We start from the raw sequence: 18,402 nt of genomic DNA on the forward strand, positions 1-18,402 counted from the left end.
CAGAGAGCCCAATGCGGGGCTCCATCCCAGGACCCTGGGATCATGACCCGAGCCGAAGGCAGAGGCTTAACCCACTGAGCCACCCAGGCATCCCTTTAATTTATTTTTGCTATCTGATTGCTGAGGCTAGGACTTCTAGTACTATGTTGAATAGCAGTGTTGATAGTGGACATCCCTGACATGTGCCTGACCTTGAGAGAAAGCTCTCAATTTTTCCCCATTGAGAATGATATTCGCTGTGTGTTTTTCATAGATGGCTTTGATGATATTGAGGTATGTGCTCTCTATCCCTGCACTGTGAAGAGCTTTGATCAAGAAAGGATCTGAGGGCACCTGGGTGGCTCAGTGGGTTAAAGCCTCTGTCTTCAGCTCAGGTCATGATCCCAGGGTCCGTCATGATCCCAGGGTCCTGGGCATCGAGCCCAGGGTCCTGAGATTGAGCCCCGCATTGGGCTCTCTGCTCAGCATGGAGCCTGCTTCCCCGTCTCTCTCTCTGCCTGCCTCTCTGCCTACTTGTGATCTCTGTCTGTCTAATAAATAAATAAAATCCTTAAAAAAAAAGGATGCTATACTTTGTCAAATGGTTTTTCAGCATCTATTATTGAGTATCATGGTTCTTGTTCTTTCTTTTATTAATATATTGTATCACATTGATTGATTTGGTGATGTTGAACCAAACTTGCAGCCCAGGAATAAATCACACTTGGTCTTGGTGAATAATCCTTTTAATGTACTGTTGGATCCTATTGACTAGTATTTTGGTGAGAATTTTTGCATCTGTGTTTATCAAGGATATTGGCCTGTAATTCTCCTTTTTGATGGTCTTTGTCTGGTTTTGGGATCAAGGTAATGCTGGCCTCATAAAATGAGTTTGGAAGTTTTCCTTCCATTTCTATTTTTTGGAACAGTTTCAGGAGAATAAGTATTGATTCTTCTTTAAATGTTTGGTAGAATTCCCCTGGGAAGCCATCTGGCCCTGGGCTCTTGTTGGGAGATTTTTGATGACTGCTTCATTCTCCTTACTCGTTATGGGTCTGTTCAGGCTTTCTATTTCTTCCTGGTTCAGTTTGGTAGTTTATATTTTTCTACGTATGCATCTGTTTCTTCCAGATGGTCAAATTTTCTGGTGTATAGTTGCTCATAATATGTTCTTATAATTGTTTGTATTTCTTTGGTGTTGGTTGTGATCTCTCCTCTTTCATTTATGATTTATTTGGGTCCTTTCTCTTTTCTTTTCTTTCTTTTTTTTTTTTTTTAAGATTGATTGATTGATTGATTGATTGATTGATTTATTTATTTATTTATTTATTTATTTGACAGAGAGAGATTACAAGTAGGCAGAGAGGCAGGCAGAGAGAGAGAGGAGGAAGCAGGCTCCCCGCTTAGCAGAGAACCCGATGCGGGGCTCCCAGGACCCTGGGATCATGACCTGAGCCAAAGGCAGAGGCTTTAACCCACTGAGCCACCCAGGCGCCCCACCTTTCTCTTTTCTTTTTGATAAGTCTGGCCAGGGTTTTATCAATCTTAATTCTTTCAAAGAACCAGCTCCTAGTTTCATTGACTTGTTCTACTATTCTTTTGATTTCTATTTCATCGATTTCTGCTCTGATCTTTATTATTTCTCTTCTCCTGCTGGGTTTAGCCTTTCTTTGCTATTCTTTCTCAAGCTCCTTTATTTTATTATTATTATTTTTAAAGATTTTATTTATTTATTGGACAAAGATCACATGTAGGCAGAGAGACAGGCAGAGAGATAGGAGGAAGCAGGCTCCCCGTTGAGCAGAGAGCCGATGCGGGGCTAGATCCCAGAATCCTGGGATCATGACCTGAGCCGAAGGCAGAGGCTTTAACCCACTGAGCCACCCAGGCACCCCTCTCAAGCTCCTTTAGGTGTAGGGTTAGGTTGTGTACTTGATACCTTTCTTGTTTCTTGAGAAAGGCTTGTATCTCTATATACTTTCCTCTCAGGACCACCTTTGCTGTGTCCCACAGATTTTGAACAAGTTGTGTTTTCATTATCATTTGTTTCTATGAATTTTTTAATTCTTCTTTAATTTCCTGGTTGACCCATTCATTCTTTAGTAGTATGCTCTTTAGCCTCCATGTATTTGAGTTCTTTCCAACTTTCCTCTTGTGATTGAGTTCTAGTTTTAGAGCATTGTGGTCTGAAAATATGTAGGGATGATCCCAGTCTTTTGGTACCAGTTAAGACCTGATTTGTGACCTAGGATGTGATCTATTCCAGAGAATGTTCCAGGTTCACTAGAGAAGAATGTGTATTCTGTTGCTTTGGGATGGAATGTTCTGAATATATCTGTGATGTCCATCTGGTCCAGTGTGTCATTTATGGCCTTTATTTGCTTGTTGATCTTTTGCTTGGATGATCTGTCCATTTCAGTGAGGGGGGTGTTAAAGTCCCCTACTATTATTGTATTATTGCTGACGTGTTTCTTTGATTTTGTTATTAATTGGTTTATATAGTTGGCTGCTCCCATGTTAGGGGCATAGATATTTAAAATTGTTAGATCTTCTTGTTGGACAGATCCTTTGAGTATGATATAGTGTCCTTCCTCATCTCTTACGATAACCTTTGGCTTAAAATCTAATTTATCTGATATAAGGATGGCCACCCCAGCTTCCTTTTTGTCCGTTAACATGGTAAATTGTTTTCCACCCCCTTACTTTAAACCTGGAGGTGTCTTTGGTTCTTATATGAGTTTTTTATAGACAGCATATCAATGGGTCTTTTTTTTTTTTTTTTTTTTATCCATTCTGATACCCTGTGTCTTTTGCTTGGGATATTTAGCCCATTTACATTCAGGGTAACTATTGAAAGATATGAATCCAGTGCCATTGTATTGCCTGTAAGGTGACTGTTACAGCCTCCAAATCTCCAGCCCCTTAAGAGTCGAGAGTTTGTGGCCCCACTTCTCAGTGAGCCCTCAGAGAAAAGCAGTCAATCCCTCCAATCTCCCTGGTCTCTGGCCGCACTCTGAGCTCATTCAGCCTCTGACTTTTTCTATCTCTGGCTCACGGCCCTCTTTGGAGTCTCCAAAGTCAGTAGATTTCTGCAGCAGGCTCCTGAGCCAGTCCTTCCTGAGGAGGAAGGAGGAAATCTCTCCAGATATGCCACTTGTGGGGTCCCTGCTGGAAGAGCAGTGGCCTGACTGTGCATCAGGTCATAGTTTAAGGTAACCCCAAGCTGAGAGCACACTCCTTGGCTCCGTCTCTGTAGCCAGCTTCCCTGCTCTGACACCTGGGAACTCTGTCACAGTCAAATACCCCTGGTCTTTCTCTGCCCATGTGGGTCCTGAGACCACACTGTCTGTGCTAGGGCTCCACCCCCCGCTTAGCCTCTGGATTGATGTCCCTCAGTGGAGCAGACTTCTAAAAGTTCTGATTTTGTGCTCTGCTGCTCCACAGCTGCCAGGACCTGGCCTCTCCCCCTGTGGTCTATCTTCCCATCTCTTTGGATTCACTTCTCTGCATGTCCTACCTTCCAGAAAGTGGTCAATTTTCTGTTCCTAGAATTGCTACTCTTCTTCTTTTTGATCTCCTGTTGAGTTTGTAGGTGTTCAGAATGGTTTGATAAGTATCTAGCTGACCTCCTGAGACCTAATGATATTCCAGTCTCCTCCTCCATCTTGCTTCCTCCCTCAGATTTTCTTCTTTCTTGTATTCTGTCAAGACCTTCCCTTGGTCCATTGCTAATTTAATTTCCCAGGGTAAACTCCAACCTATCCATCTATGATCTTAACATTTATTTCAACCTTCTGAGCTCCAGACGCTGGAAAACAAAAGCTGCTTGAAAAACTCCTCTAGACCTCAGATGCTGGGTACTCTATTGGTTCTGCCTATGTGTAAGGCTGGGTTTCAGAGCTGAGTGGAACAGAATGGAGTGAGAGACAGGGCGTGAGGCACTTACTTTGCTGGTGCACATCAGGTCAGAGGCTGCTGTGTTTTAAATTCACCAACTTGCTGTCACAGTGACAACAGTTTTCTCCATGGTGGCAGGGCCCGGAGAATTATTCCTGGAAGCTCTGTGTAGGTGTTTTAAGCCACCTAATGCCTATCAGTAAGTCTCTTTATACTGAGACTAGCTGGAATGGTTTCTGTTGGCTGAAGATAAATCCTAACTGATATACTGATTTGGCACTTGGCATTCTCCCTGATATGATTTACCAGCTTTCAGACCTGTATTCTTGGCCAGCCTGACTATCTTGCCACTAGAGTAGCCAGATTTGTTATCCTGATCTCACAGGGGTCTTTTCATTCCCTTACTTCCAGGCACATTACTTGGCTGATTACTATTGCTAATACTGCCAGTCAAGGTATGCCCTATGGCTTAAGCAATCAAAAAATGTTTCTAAAACTTAATTGCTTAAACTTGGATGTAAAGGATGAGTTTACATAGGTTCATGGCCTAATCTTGTAATGCATCAAATGCAATGGTTTGTTGGAGGCAGACCAGAAGTTCTCCAAATCTTCTGTTCTATTAGGTATCCCAGCCTTTCCAGACATCTGGAATTTTTCATTCATTCATTTGCCATATTTATAGAATGTAATTTTTTAAGTGAGTGAGAAGGGTACTTTTCATTTTAAAAATTGCTATTTATGCAGTTTTCTACCTGTTATTAAGCAGTATCCTTCAGGGAATTCTCTTAGAAGATTTGAACATAATGTACTAAAGAAACCTTTGTGAAAAAAATGTGGACATTTTAGGAATCGGGACTATTAGAGTCGCTCTCAAGTCCCTGACTTGAACTTTGGAGTTGTGGATTTTTCACATGGATTCTATACCATTGCACCATTGGTATTCCTGACAGAGATTCAGAGGAAGCAGCTGAGCTTATTTTTCACTCACTAAAGATGGCCAGAAGACAGAGACCACTTGAAGTTACTGAGATGGGGTGACAGTATCTGAGAGGCCAACATGGCTTTTATTTGTGGGGTGTATGATGGATGTGTGGATAATCATGTGTAGTCTTTCCTTTGCCATTGCTAAACCTGTAAGAATGATACATCTCAAAAGAATCATGTGTCTTTCTAAACCTGAATGGAGGAAGAGAGTGTCTAGTGGTATGTCTTATTTAGAGAAGGGATTTTACATATGCATAGGGCATGTACACACATTCTTACTCATAAGAGTTGTTCTTTTCAAAGCACAATTTGTCTCTGCCTTTGACCACAATCTGTTCCTGGAAATTCTATCAAAAAGTAGTCACCTTTTCCCATAATTACAGTGTGTTGTAATTGGGATTGCATTCCTGACCAAGGACCTGCCATTAAATAAACCATAGATGTGACAAAAATATATCCTAAAAGCAAAGATGTGATAGCTATAAACCTCTGTAATAATTTTCAAGAATAAAATAATGGTTTGTCATATAAATGGGCTTGAATATACTGTACACATTGATTATATAAGAAATCTCAATGAACTGTAAAGTATATATAATATAAAATGTATAAATCTAGTGCATCATAAATTTGACTTAAGATTCTACCTATAATAAACATTAAGCATTTACTTAATCATTTTTTTCTTTCTTTTTTGAAAGTTAGGAGGACATTTTAATATATGATTTGAGTGGCCCAGTTTCCTCACAAAGAACCCTTCTTATCTCAGTGAACATCCTAGTTACAAGTAGAGGCATTTCAGAAAGCATTCTAATGACCTTGACAAAATAGTCTTTAGGAACATTTATTGCTACAGACAGAAGGTTTCAAACCACTGAGTGGGGAGTAGATATTATAAAGGACGATATAGGTTCCATGGAATGCTGAATGGATGGGTGATTATGTTGCAGGAAGTGAGGACTGGGAGCTATGTTTCCAGCTCTCCCTTTTCTGAGTCTTGAGCTTGCTGTAAACTCTGTTGTGTCCCCTTCAATAACACATCCTGTGTTTATATTATGCTCCAGTGCTTAATGACTGAGAATATCGCTACCTTCAGTAAACGTATGATGCTCTTTTGTTTTCCCTTAAAAGAACAAGTTCAGGAGATTTGAAAGCTCTGCTATTTTCTTAACAAAGCAACAATTTAAAAAATTTAGCTCATTTTTTTTAAACAGAGCCTTTGAGTATCTGCTGTGGTAATACTGTGCTTTTTGGTTCATTGCTTCTAATATCTGGAGCAATGCCTGGCACATGATTAGTGCTCAGTAAATATTTGTGGAAAAGAAAGAAGGGGAAAGAGGAAACAAAGAAAGAAAGAAATGAATTGCTCAAGTAAGAGCTTTACCTCAGGGCTTCTAGGACAGACCTTAGAGTATGCTCACAGAGAAGGTGCCTTAAGGAGGTCAGGAAAACTGGACTCCCAGGAATGGTCCAGCAAAAGAATAACTTAGCCAGTTCAAATTTAGCAGGTGAAAACACCCAGATTAGTGGAAACCAGAGCTGGACACTTCAAGAATCAGTATGATTCAAAGGACCAGGCAAGATTCTAATCCTCTGCCTCTCCTTTTGTCACTCATTCTCCCCAGGTCATCGTGTCTCATCTATTTCTGCTTCTCCTATAACCCAATGGTTCCTAAACCTGGCTTTCCAGCTCAGTCTCTTATCTCAACCCCAGATACTTACATCTGAATTATTTACTGGATGCTCATCTGTCTGTCCCAAATGTTCCTAAATTCACCTTATTTAAAACTAAGTTAATATCCTTTCTCACTCCAAACTCTAGTATCTTTCAGTTTTTACTTTGTCGGTACTCATACTCTTCATTCATTGGACTTTCTTAAGCAGAAGAGATGGAAGAGGTATATCTGAAGAAGTTTGAATCCTTTTCACAGTTACCATACTGTCTTAGTTGCCAGGTAAAAGGAATTCAGCACCAGACCCTTGGCTAGCAGGTCCCATTTTGTTGGTCCTATCTGAGTGCTGGAAGCAATTTCTTAAGAGTTACACATTGGCAATTATATATTTTTGGAAGAAGGCCTCAGTGTACTTTTAGGATATTTTGAGAGTAAGTTTTATGGTGTCGGAATGGATATCAGCATACTGTGTAAAAATAAGCAGCAAATCAATGAAAGTGATGTGTAGAAAATCTCTTGGTTGACATCAAATCTTTTAGCCATATCAACATATAAGAGTGACAGTACTATATGTTAATTTGAGACCATGAGAATCAATAGATTTGTAACACTCTAAAACTTAAAATGGTTTTCATTGATACAAATTTGCATTTACTGTTGAATACATGAGCTACTTGTTAGTATTTGGAAAATACAGATATATAAATCCATGAACATCTTTCTGTGCTTACATAATTACGAAGATTTACCCATAAAAATGTACTATAGGGGCAGCAGCATGTATTTAGTTAATGTCTAAGTATTGATTTGACCAAGTGCAAGAATGCAAAGAAAATTTTATGTATTTCTTCATTTAAAATTTTTTTAATTTAAATTTTACTTAGTTAACATACAGAGCAATGTTTGTTTCAGGAGTAGAATTCAGTGATTCATTACTTACATACAAAACTTACATACAAAAACTAGTGCTCATCCCAAGTACCTTCTTTAATACCCATCACCTATCTCTCCCATCCTCCATCAACCCTCAGGTTGTTTTCTGTCATTAAGAGTTTCTTGAGATTTATTTTCCACTCCCCTCCCCCCCTTCACATATGTTCCTCTATTTTGTTTCTTAAATTCCATATATGAGTGAAATCATATGGTATTTGTCTTTCTCTGATTATTTCACTTAGCATAATACATTCTAGCTCCATCCATATCATTTAAAATGGCAAGATTTCGTTCTTTCTGATGGCTGAGTAATACTCCATGGTGTGTGTGTGTGTACACATATATATATATATATACATCTCTATATACCACATCTTCTTTATCCATTCACCAGATGATGGACCTTGGGGCTCTCTCTATAGTTTAGCTATTGTTGATGATGGTGTTGTAAATATCAGAGTGCATGTACCCCTTAAAATCTGTATATCTGTATCCTTTGGGTAAATACCTAGTAGTGCAATTGCTGGATCATAGGGTAGTTCTGTTTTTAGTTTTTTGAGGAGCATCCACACTCTTCTCCAGAGTGGCTATACTAGTTTGCCTTTCTACCAACATTGCAAGAGGTTCCCCTTTCTCTGCATGCAAAGTGATATTTTAAATGTTAATATTCCAAAGACATATTATGTTCCATTCACCACAATGGGCATTTTGTGTGTTTTAACTAATTTGTTTATTATGTTCAGTTAGCCAGCATATAATACATTGTAAGTTTTTGTTGTAGTGTTCAATGATTCAGTGGGCATTTTGAATTACTTAAGAATAGTTGGCTTTTATAGTCAATTAGCTATAGCTGTACTACTGGTAATAAGCCATAAATCTTAATACATCACTTTTTAAGATTTCCAGAGATGATATTTTAAGGTAAAGAGAATATGTAAGAATGCCAATTTTTGTTGTAATTGTTATTAATAAATTAACAAGGAAAGGGTAGCACAATGGTGAATTGCTAGAATTCATTAAACTAAGGATAACTCCCTTCGTGCTTGAGCCAATTATTTCCAAAATGGAGTGCCCAGAGGAGGCAGTAACACCCAAAGCCAAGATACCATAAAAATGGGGAAAAATCACTAGTGGGACATTGTAGCAGTGGCAGGTGTTTTGGAATTATAATCTTACTTAAGATGAACATGACCAATTCCTCAGAAAGCACAGTTTGTATCTTAGTGGGTAAGTGTGGAGACAGATTGCCTGGGTTCTCCTCCCTCATGGGACCTTGTGCAAGTTACTTACCCCCCTTAAGCCCCGATTTTTTCATTTGAAAAATTAGAGAAGGAGTTACTTCTCAAGCTGTTGGGTTAAGACAGTGAGTGTAAAACTGTTAACAGAGTGCCTCAAAGAATGTTAGTTGATATTATTTCATGCATTATGTATTATTCTATGTTAATATAATGTATAATGCAACAATTATTTGTGTATTTATATATTGTCTTAACTAATGCTGCTGTGACAAAATACTATAGACTGAGTGGCTTAAACAAAGGACATTTATTGCTCACAGTTCTAAATGCTGAGACGTCCAAGATAAAGATGTTGGCAGATTCAGTTCTTGGTGCAGGTCCTTTTCCTGGCTTGCAGACAGCTGCCATCTTGCTTCTCACATGGCAGAGAAAGAAAAGGCTCTTGTGTCTCGTTCTCTTCTCAAAGAGGCACTGAATCCATCATGGGTGCTCTACCCTCATGACCTCCTCCTCTAAATCTAATTACATAATCTCCCAAAGGTTCTATCTCCAAACACCATCAAATTTTGGGGTTAGGGCTTCAACACATGAATATGGACACATTCAGTCCATAACATATGTGATGTACTAAATAATAAAAATAACAAAACTACTAATATTTGTTATTTTAAAATTAATTTTGGGATTTTCAGTGTTGAGATCTGCAGCTGAATAAAATGACATCTAGTGTTACATTAGAATAATTAGCATTTTTTTGTCATTATTTTGCCCTTTCTGTGAGCATGACTTGAATATGATGAAGGATCACGTATTACCAGAAATGGTTTAAATGTGTGTGTAATAATGAAAAAGAAACTTGGGCAAACATTATTGGGCAAAAAATTTCTTGTAGTAAGTGCATTTATTGAGTTCCAGATGTAAGCCCCATCATGAAGGATTATTATTATCTTAAAAGATTGTTTCTTTCTGAGGGCTCTAATTTGACAGTTGGTCAAACGGTTTGAAAATATAAGATCTTGCAATTCTCATACTTTGGGCGAAATGGAAGCAAGTTCTTCAAAGGATTTAATGACAGGAATAAATTAAAGATTCATTTCAAAACCAACAACTGTTTATCATTAACATTGGAAGCTTAAACATGACCCTGGGTCACTAATTTACTAATAGTCTCTTTACAGGCACACATAAGCATTAGTAGGAGATTAAAAGTGGACTGAAATAAGTGCTAAGTTGAATAAATTTCTAGTAAACGTAGGAAATCCTGATGCTAGAAGAGCTCAGCGATGTTCAGCAACAGGGATGAAGACTAAATAGTTCTGATGAGGAAAGTTGATCTGGGTGAGTGGGATTACCTGTTTTAAGAACTGGAGAAACGAAAGGGAAATTTAGGTCTTTGTTGAATGAATGAATGGTGAAGGGATGCTGACTGGGATTAGTTCAGGGTAGTAGCTATATTTATATTGAATCTCTTATCAGTAGCTTTTAGATGAGGAAAGGAACCTGAACTGGGGAGATCCCAAATCTTGAAAGAAGAGATGGGAACAAGTGGGGCAGATGGAACATATGGATCTTTCTACAAGGTCTTCACAGTCGTCAGTAATTACAAGTTCCATTTCCTGATTGGTAGCTCCTTGGGGAGGGTGGGGGAGGCATTGTTCCCTGCTGATAAAGTTTAATGTCAAGTGTAGACTGATTTGCTTTACCTCCAGGCCCTTTTTTCGCAACTTAGAGATGGCGGCTGTTTTTCTGTCAGACACAAGCTTCACTTAATGACTGTGTAGTTTATTACCCAGTAGGTCATATCCTGTATATTTTAAGAACAAACACCTCAGAGACTGTGACTTGGTGGAAGGAGATGACATGTGTCACTGCTGTTATTTTCACTACAGCCTGGTGGAAAAACTAATTACCTTTTCATCTGGGCAAATTCAGAGGTCAGTTTACCACTAGTATATCACTACATGACAGGGAACATGGGTAATTAGGTGGGATGTGTAACCTGGATATTCCATGGATCTCATTACATCTTATTTAGAAAGGCTATAATTTGATTGGTGGAAAATTAAGGCATCTTCTCATGGGTCATTTTATCTTTCTGCAATAATAATTCTTGGCTTGATTAAAAATTGATCCAGTGTCTTCAAGTGAATTTATTATTGCTGCAATCTATCACCCCCAGACAGATAATCTGGTTCCCATCTTTATCTGATTTGAAAAATCTGTCACTTATTATGTGTTGTTTTTTTCAATCATTTAAATTGATAGCATTCTAGGAAGGCATTTGCAACCTCAGGTTTCTTGGAGAAAAGCTTACACAGAGTGTGTGCATTCTTTTATGGTAAAAGATTGGATAATCTGTCAATTTTAATAAATCGATTTTGGATCGGTCTGTGGCAACATTTTTGCTATTAAAAACAATCAAGCTCCATTTTGAGGAACGAGAACAATTGAAAGATAGTAAGAGGGCAGAATGCTTCTCCTTTTTTCTCTTTTCTTTTGTTGAATCAAAGGACTTTAGTTCTTAACCTGAATCCCAGAGAGTCAACTAAAATATGTTTAATGTCCCTCAAGAAATTATAGAACATCAGTCTATATGCAGGAAAAACATTTTGAGTTAATTTAGGCATTCAAGGAACCATAATAAATTTAATTATTTGCATTTATAGGTTCTCTCAGCTTATAGTATGTGCAATAGAAGATCTAAAATGTGCGGACATTGAATGTGCTCGCTCTCTTTTTTTTTTTTTTACCTGTAATAATAGTTATCTTTTATTAAGAACTTACTGTATGTAGGTTAAGAACATCAGTGATTTATGTGGCTTTGTTTATCTAGGCATCAAAGCAGCTCTGTGGGTGGGATTTAGGCATAGAGAGGTTTAGTGGTGTAGTCACACAGGTGGTAAGCAAAACCATGAGGATTTGAATTTTGGTGATCTCAAGAGTACACTCATTGCCACTGCTCTGCTGCTGCTTGCCTTAGAATTAGCTTTCTGAGGACAGATAGAAGGAAGTCTTTAGAGTAAGCGTAAAGCCGACAATTTCAATAGAGTAATTAATGGTTATTTGTTAAGGACTTGCTGTAATTGAAGCATCACTCTTAGGCACTTGGGAGATACAAAAAATAATGACAAGATTTTCATTAAGATATAAACAGGAAAAAAATGAGTAGTAGAGATGATAAAAGATAACAGTGCAACACTATCTTGTAAGAGCAATTTATCCCAAACTGCTAATAGCCCCTCCAGGGGCTGGAGGGGTTCAGATGAGAACCAACAATTGTAGGCACAGGAATCCTGGAATACTTCTTGGGGGAAGAGAGTATTGTGTTGCGTCTTGAAGAACCTAGTATAGAATCTAGAGAAGTGGAGAGAAGGGCAGTGGTTTTCTAGATGGGAGGAACTATATAAGAAAAGCACGGAAATGGGAAGGAGTCAGATGATCTGGGGGACAAGTGCTTGAAACAAGTAAGATTGTGGCAGGGTGGAATAAAAGGTGATAAGTAGGTCATTTGGGCCCAGATGACTTGAGCACTAAGGTCAGGAGAGGGGAATTTGTGTAAGGGGCTGGGACTAGACATTGAAAGTTTTGGTGCAAAAAGGGGTCTGAACACAGTAAACCTTAAGTGTGTGAATTGAACATAGGACAAATCATATATTAGAGAGGCTGATGATGTCAGAGGGGTATTCATTCACCTGCTGCAAAAGGCAGACATTGCCCTGGGGAAAGGTGAAATGAAGGTCTTCAAAAGCATCAAACTGAGGCAGATGTGACATTGTCTCATGACTAGGGCTTATAAAGTTGGTACTTTATGTTCTGTCTCAGTCCCCCAGCCATGAATTCTAGGTTCTATGTGTTGAACATTTGCATCTTGACTTCCCCTCCCATTCTAATTGCTCCTCAGCTCCGATGCTCCTGGTTATCTCCTTCCCTGGCCTGATTTTAGTCTCATGAGTTGGCATTCCTTTTCTGGGCACTACTTTGGCTGCCTTTCAGTCCTGACTAGATTCTGCCTCCATCTATTACTCTGGTTTATTGCAGCTTACAACCCTGGTGGCGTCCTCTGCCTGTGGGTCTCCTCAACACCAACCAGAGCTGGGGAGAGCAGTTAGGAGGTAATTGCCATAAAAATAGATTGCAAACTGGCAGGGACTGACAGTAGGTGTTGACAGTAGGGCTTTAGAGGAAGAGACAGTTACCATAATATGTAAGAAGGTTTTTATTGAAAAATTTAGGTCACTTCTAGGATCTTAGATACAGAGAGCTCTTTTATAGAATTAATGGATATTTTATTATTTTTTTAGATTAATGTATATTTTAATCTAATGTATATTTTAATCTAATGTATAGATTTTATTTCAAAATGTGAGATTTAGATTTTATTCCTTCATGTATTCATTTAACAAATCTTTCATTAATAGCTTAGATTCCAGTAATATAAATTCTACATATTTTATTTCTGGGCAGCTAAAAACTTCTTAAGGTTTTATTTTTATTTTTATTTTTTTAAGATTTATTTATTCATTTGAGAGAGAGGATGAGAGCATGCAACTGTGCTCATGCACTAGTGGAGGGAGGGACAGAGGGAGAGAATCTTTAAGCAGACTCTCTGCTGAGCACCAAGCCCTATGCAGGGCTCCATCCCTCAACCCATGACATCATGACCTGAGCTGAAACCAAGAGCTGGAAATTTAACTGAGCCACCCAGGTGCACAAAAAGCTTCTTAAGTTTTATTGCACATTATAGTTTACATAGTGTTTTCGGACACATTCACTCACTTTGAGGATAACTCTGTGGAAGGTACTGTTATTCTGCTTTTTCTTCAGGGGAAGAAAATGTAGTTTGGAGAGACACTCATCCAGATTCTTGCCAATTTATAAATTGTGGGTTTTGAGAATTGATCACAGGCTTTCTGCCTCTAAGAGCAGTGTTTTTTGTTTTTTTGTTTTTTTTTTCTTCACCATAATACAATTGCTTACAAAATTATGTTGGTCTGGAAGAGTAACTATGGCTTCTCTAAGCCCAGACTGCTGGTAGTGAGACAAGGGCATCGTATTGGTGAGTTGAGGAAGACAGGGGCAGTGGGCTGGGAAAAGGCAGGCTCTGCCAAGGGAATTAGCAGGCTGTAGGTTGACCTTAATAAGAGTGGTCAAAGAATGTAACAGACTTGGCTTTTGTTGGGTTAGGCCCAGTATATGGCTTCAAGCAGTAATCACATGGAAGACAGTTTTAATGAGATTTTGGGAGGGCTTCATTGGGTGAGTATGTGGTTGCCTGGGACTCCAGGGCAATGAGATCAACTCCAGTCTCATCAGCTAGTCTGGCAGGGCAGCCATATTGCTGTCAGTCATGGAGACACTGGCTCAGGCACAGGATGGAGCTTAGATGGCTAATTGAAGGGCTTTAGTGTTGGCCACTGGGCAAGGCCAGGCATGGCCAAGGGCGTCCATTACTGGTCTGAGCCCTGAGAGGCTTGGCTTTCCTCCTTGTTTTCTTACTGCAGGGTTCATCAGCCAGAGTCCCTGCATTTACCATGTTTGGATTTTGAGATTATTCCCTCTCATAAACTGCAGTTACTGTTTTCAGTTCCATGACCTTGCTGGCAAGTGGCTCAACTGATGACCTGATATTTTTCCTGGGCTTTCAGCTCCACAGATTGTGCTCAACATTATGGCCTGTGATATTTAGAACTGGGTTCTGGAGCCCCTGAGAGTCCCAGAAAGCATGTTGCTACTGGCTTTCCTTCCTGTTCTTTGTGTATCTGATCCTCCCAGTAAGCCCTTTGAGTCACATAAAAAATGCTTAATTCTGAGAGCCCATTAGTATGTATATAGTAATACCTTACATATATTTGCTGTTTTACACTTGTCAAAGCACTTCCACAAAAATTATTATTTGGAATAGTTTTAGGATCTCAGTTAGGTAGTTGGAGAGTATTTTCATTTTCATTTCATACATGGAGAAACTGAGGCTCAAATGCCATAGAAAGGAGAGCAGCAGAGCTGAATTATACTGGTGACCTCCTGATTTGTAGGCATGTGCCCTGCCCAACATATGTGCTCTCTTTCTGGATTTTCTCTGTTAGATTCTACAAAGAAATTCTAAACTTGGGATTTTAATTGAGTGAACTGAGGTGGTAGGGAGGCCTACTCTTAGCCTTTTACATTAGCTTTTTAAGAATGTTGAGGAGGATGATGATGAGAAATCAACTGTAAGACGTGCCCATTCAGAAGTCTCTTATGTAGTTCCTGGAATTTCAACAGAATTCATTAAGAACCAGCATGAACCCCAGGTGACCTAAGGTCTTCTAATATGCTAGTCATTCATCTAAGGAAACAGAACTAAATTATTTGTACCTGAAAGCTTTTGCAAAACAAAGGATATATATACACTCTCACCTGAGCCCCGCAGTTATACTCAACAGTGGCAGTTATTATAAATGGCTATATTCCTATAGCAACGCTGGAGAAAGAATGAAAGAAAATTGTGCAACCAATTTAATGAGGTGTGTGTGTAAGAGGGATGGTTAGCAATTTGTCTTTAACAATCTTGTTATACAGCAAGAGGCTCTGAGGGGAAAGAGAGAAAAAGAAAGAGACCGGGAGTCAATGCTCTATTTTCTAACAATCCTCAAGAGAATGGAGATAAAGACCAAGAGAATTCACTGAGCAAATGTTTTCTCTCTAGCAACAAATGCAGGCTCTGTGCTTGCAGAACCACTAGGCAAGATGAACCGAGAAGGGTTATAAATCTGGATTTAACAAAGGTTTCACCTCAGCAGTAATAGAGTTAGAGGGTGAAAGGTTGCATGTTGTTTAACCTTCTCTGGAATCATTTTCTGTAATACTGGAGAGTAATATTGTGGCATTTCTGGAAGTTCAATTGAATGAAAAGAAATCTTATTTGGTACTTGAACCACTGTTACCAAAGTGGGTACTTAGAATGGACTACCTGAGTATCCAGTAAAGTTTAAATGAAATTGTAGAAAACCATTTCAATTGTAACATGTACCTCCAGACATGTGTATACTCATGTTCCCAGTGGGGTGACACAATATGGAGGGATATTTAATTGGGCTTTTTAAAAAGGAGAACCCTTTTTAATAGGAACCTCATCTTGAGCTCATGTTTAGAAGGCATTTCAGCCCAGGAGCTGCCCTGGTACATTTTCCTCTGCTACTTAGTTGCATTTAGGTTCATAAAATTCTGATCAGTCATTAATTTAGTTAATTCAGAAACTAAATGATTATTGAGAAACTACTATATTTCTGGCCTTATTGAAGACTCAGTGAGGTTTAGAAAGATGTTCGCAGCACAGTCTCTATTAGTTCAGACTCTGGTTCCCAGTAAGTAGCTCTTTGGTATCATGCCTTTATGTAAAGATCTCCTATTCAGCTTCCTATCTTGGATACTTTTTCTTTTATTTCTTTTCTTTTCTTTTTTTTTTTTTTTAAAGATTTTATTTATTTATTTGACAGACAGAGATCACAAGTAGGCTGAGGCAGGCAGAGGGAGAGGAAGGGAAGCAGGCTCCCTGCTGAGCAGAGAGCCTGATGCGGGACTCGATCCCAGGACCCTGGGATCATGACCTGAGCCAAAGGCAGAGGCTTTAACCCACTGAGCCACCCAGGCGCCCTTGGATACTTTTTCTTTATGCAAGTGATATACATAATAACAATGCTTTTTTACAATAGATGGTATCTTGACATTGATGAATTATCATAAAATGGCCTGAGAAAGCAAAGATGACTATGAAGTTAAAAGAAGGACAAGTCTTTTGAATTACCTACCTGATGCTTCCACGGGTGTCTTTTTCTCACTGGGAGCTAGAGTCTGATCTAATAGATATGTATCAGGGCAGCTTCTGAGCTTATCACTTGCATAAAGAAAAAGTATCCAAGGTAGGAAGCTGAATAGGAGATCTTTACATTAAAGGCAAAGAGCTGCTTACTCTGAGAAAAGGTAAAGGAAAATTCTCCAGAAGGGCCAGCAAGGAAACCTGGATATCTCAGCTTTGGCCCTCTGTAGAGTGAAGAAAATCCAAATCTCTCTGAGAATTTGAGCCAGTAGCTGGTACACAGGTCTGCAGTCTGAATTCACATTAGTGGTATGGTCCAGTACCTCAAGCAGAGAAATTATTTTCAAGTAGGCTCAGATAACTCTGACTAGCAGAAACAAATATGCCAATCCTCTCTGGAATAATTCAACTTTAATTCAAGCCCAGAGATTATATGATCTCACTGATTGTGTCACACATTCTGATTTCAGAGTTGTTAAAGTGTGAGAATAATGTATATGTAAGAATTGATGAAGAACAGTCGTCATAATGATTTTAATGACTAACATTAACATAATTTCATGTAATTATTTTTTGATTTTTCTGTGGACAGTGCAACTTTTCTCATCCTTTTGTAAAGTTTTAATTAGAAGCATTTAAAAAATCTTTCTAGTTTTATTCTGTGTATAGAAGATTGCTATGCATACTTAGTTCCCAGAAAGCTCTCTTTCCTAATCAAATTGCCTTCCAAAGCCTCTCCTATAAAAAAAAAAAACGAGGTGACCCTAACTGAACCCAATTCCAACTGATTTAAAACAAAGGAAATACATAGTTCATGTACCCCCCCCTCCAAAATCCAGGGGCTAGATCAAGATCTTCTCATCAGGACCAAGAATTGTGCATCCCCTGGTTCTACTTTTTCCATCCATCCTGGATTCAGACTTAGGTTCCACATGGGGATCCCAGTACCTCTGGACTTATATCACTCTGTTGACAGTGTTAGCAGAAAGCTAGCTTCTCTTTCTGTATTGAAAAATCTCAGAATTGAGTCTCATAGGTTGGTTTGATCATGTGTCCATCCCTGGGGGAGGAAGAAGGTTTTGGCGACCTCAAGCCATAGGGACCGAGAGTGGCAAGGAGTGTTTCTCAACAGGGGTACAATTACCAGGACAAGGGACTTGGCTGTTAGTTAAGATGGAAGTAATCAGTTATGTGCTAGAAAGAACAGAGGTCCACTCTGTGTCTTCTCTGTGCTGAAGTCCAGTCCATTTGTGGATATAAGCTTAATTGTATAAAATGGCAATTCAAGATGTAAAGTAAAATTCAAGACAGCTAGGTGAGAGATGTGACAAAGTTAATGTGTGACAAGTGCCATGAAAGGTACACATTGTAAGAGCTCAAAGGAGGAAGAGGCGACTGGACTAGGTGATGCGAGAAGATGGTGAAAGGGGGAGAGGGAAAGCAGATGGGAGGTTAAAGCAAGAATAATAGCTTGGGGAGGGTTAAGCAAGGTATTGGTATTACCCTGTTTTTGGAAAATTGGTCAGCTTTATGTGTGCCTGGGGTTCTAGAGTTAAGTGTGCCTAGACTTCTGAGAGGTGCTCAGCCACTGTTTTTATTCCTGGCCAGAGGGCATATTCTCTAACTTGAGAACTTTCTCAAGATGGAGAAGACTGGAGATGAAGAGATTCTTGGGTCTGATTCTGATCCCATCTCAAACCAGCCATGTGACTTGAGGGAAGCCTTTAACTTCTCTTGACCTCTGCCTCCTCATCTGAAATTGGCAATGATTTACCTGCCACATCTATCTCAGGGTTGTGAAGATTCAAAGTAGTGTTTGTGAAGATGTTTTGGAACATGAAAGTCTGATACAAATCCAAAATATTATCTATGGCATTCAGACTGGTACTGATCTAATTTAAAA

The sequence above is a fragment of the Enhydra lutris genome, unplaced genomic scaffold, assembly GCF_002288905.1.
Source record: "Enhydra lutris kenyoni isolate GAN:26980312 unplaced genomic scaffold, ASM228890v2 scaffoldscaffold18, whole genome shotgun sequence".
In the NCBI taxonomy this organism is placed as follows: domain Eukaryota; kingdom Metazoa; phylum Chordata; class Mammalia; order Carnivora; family Mustelidae; genus Enhydra; species Enhydra lutris.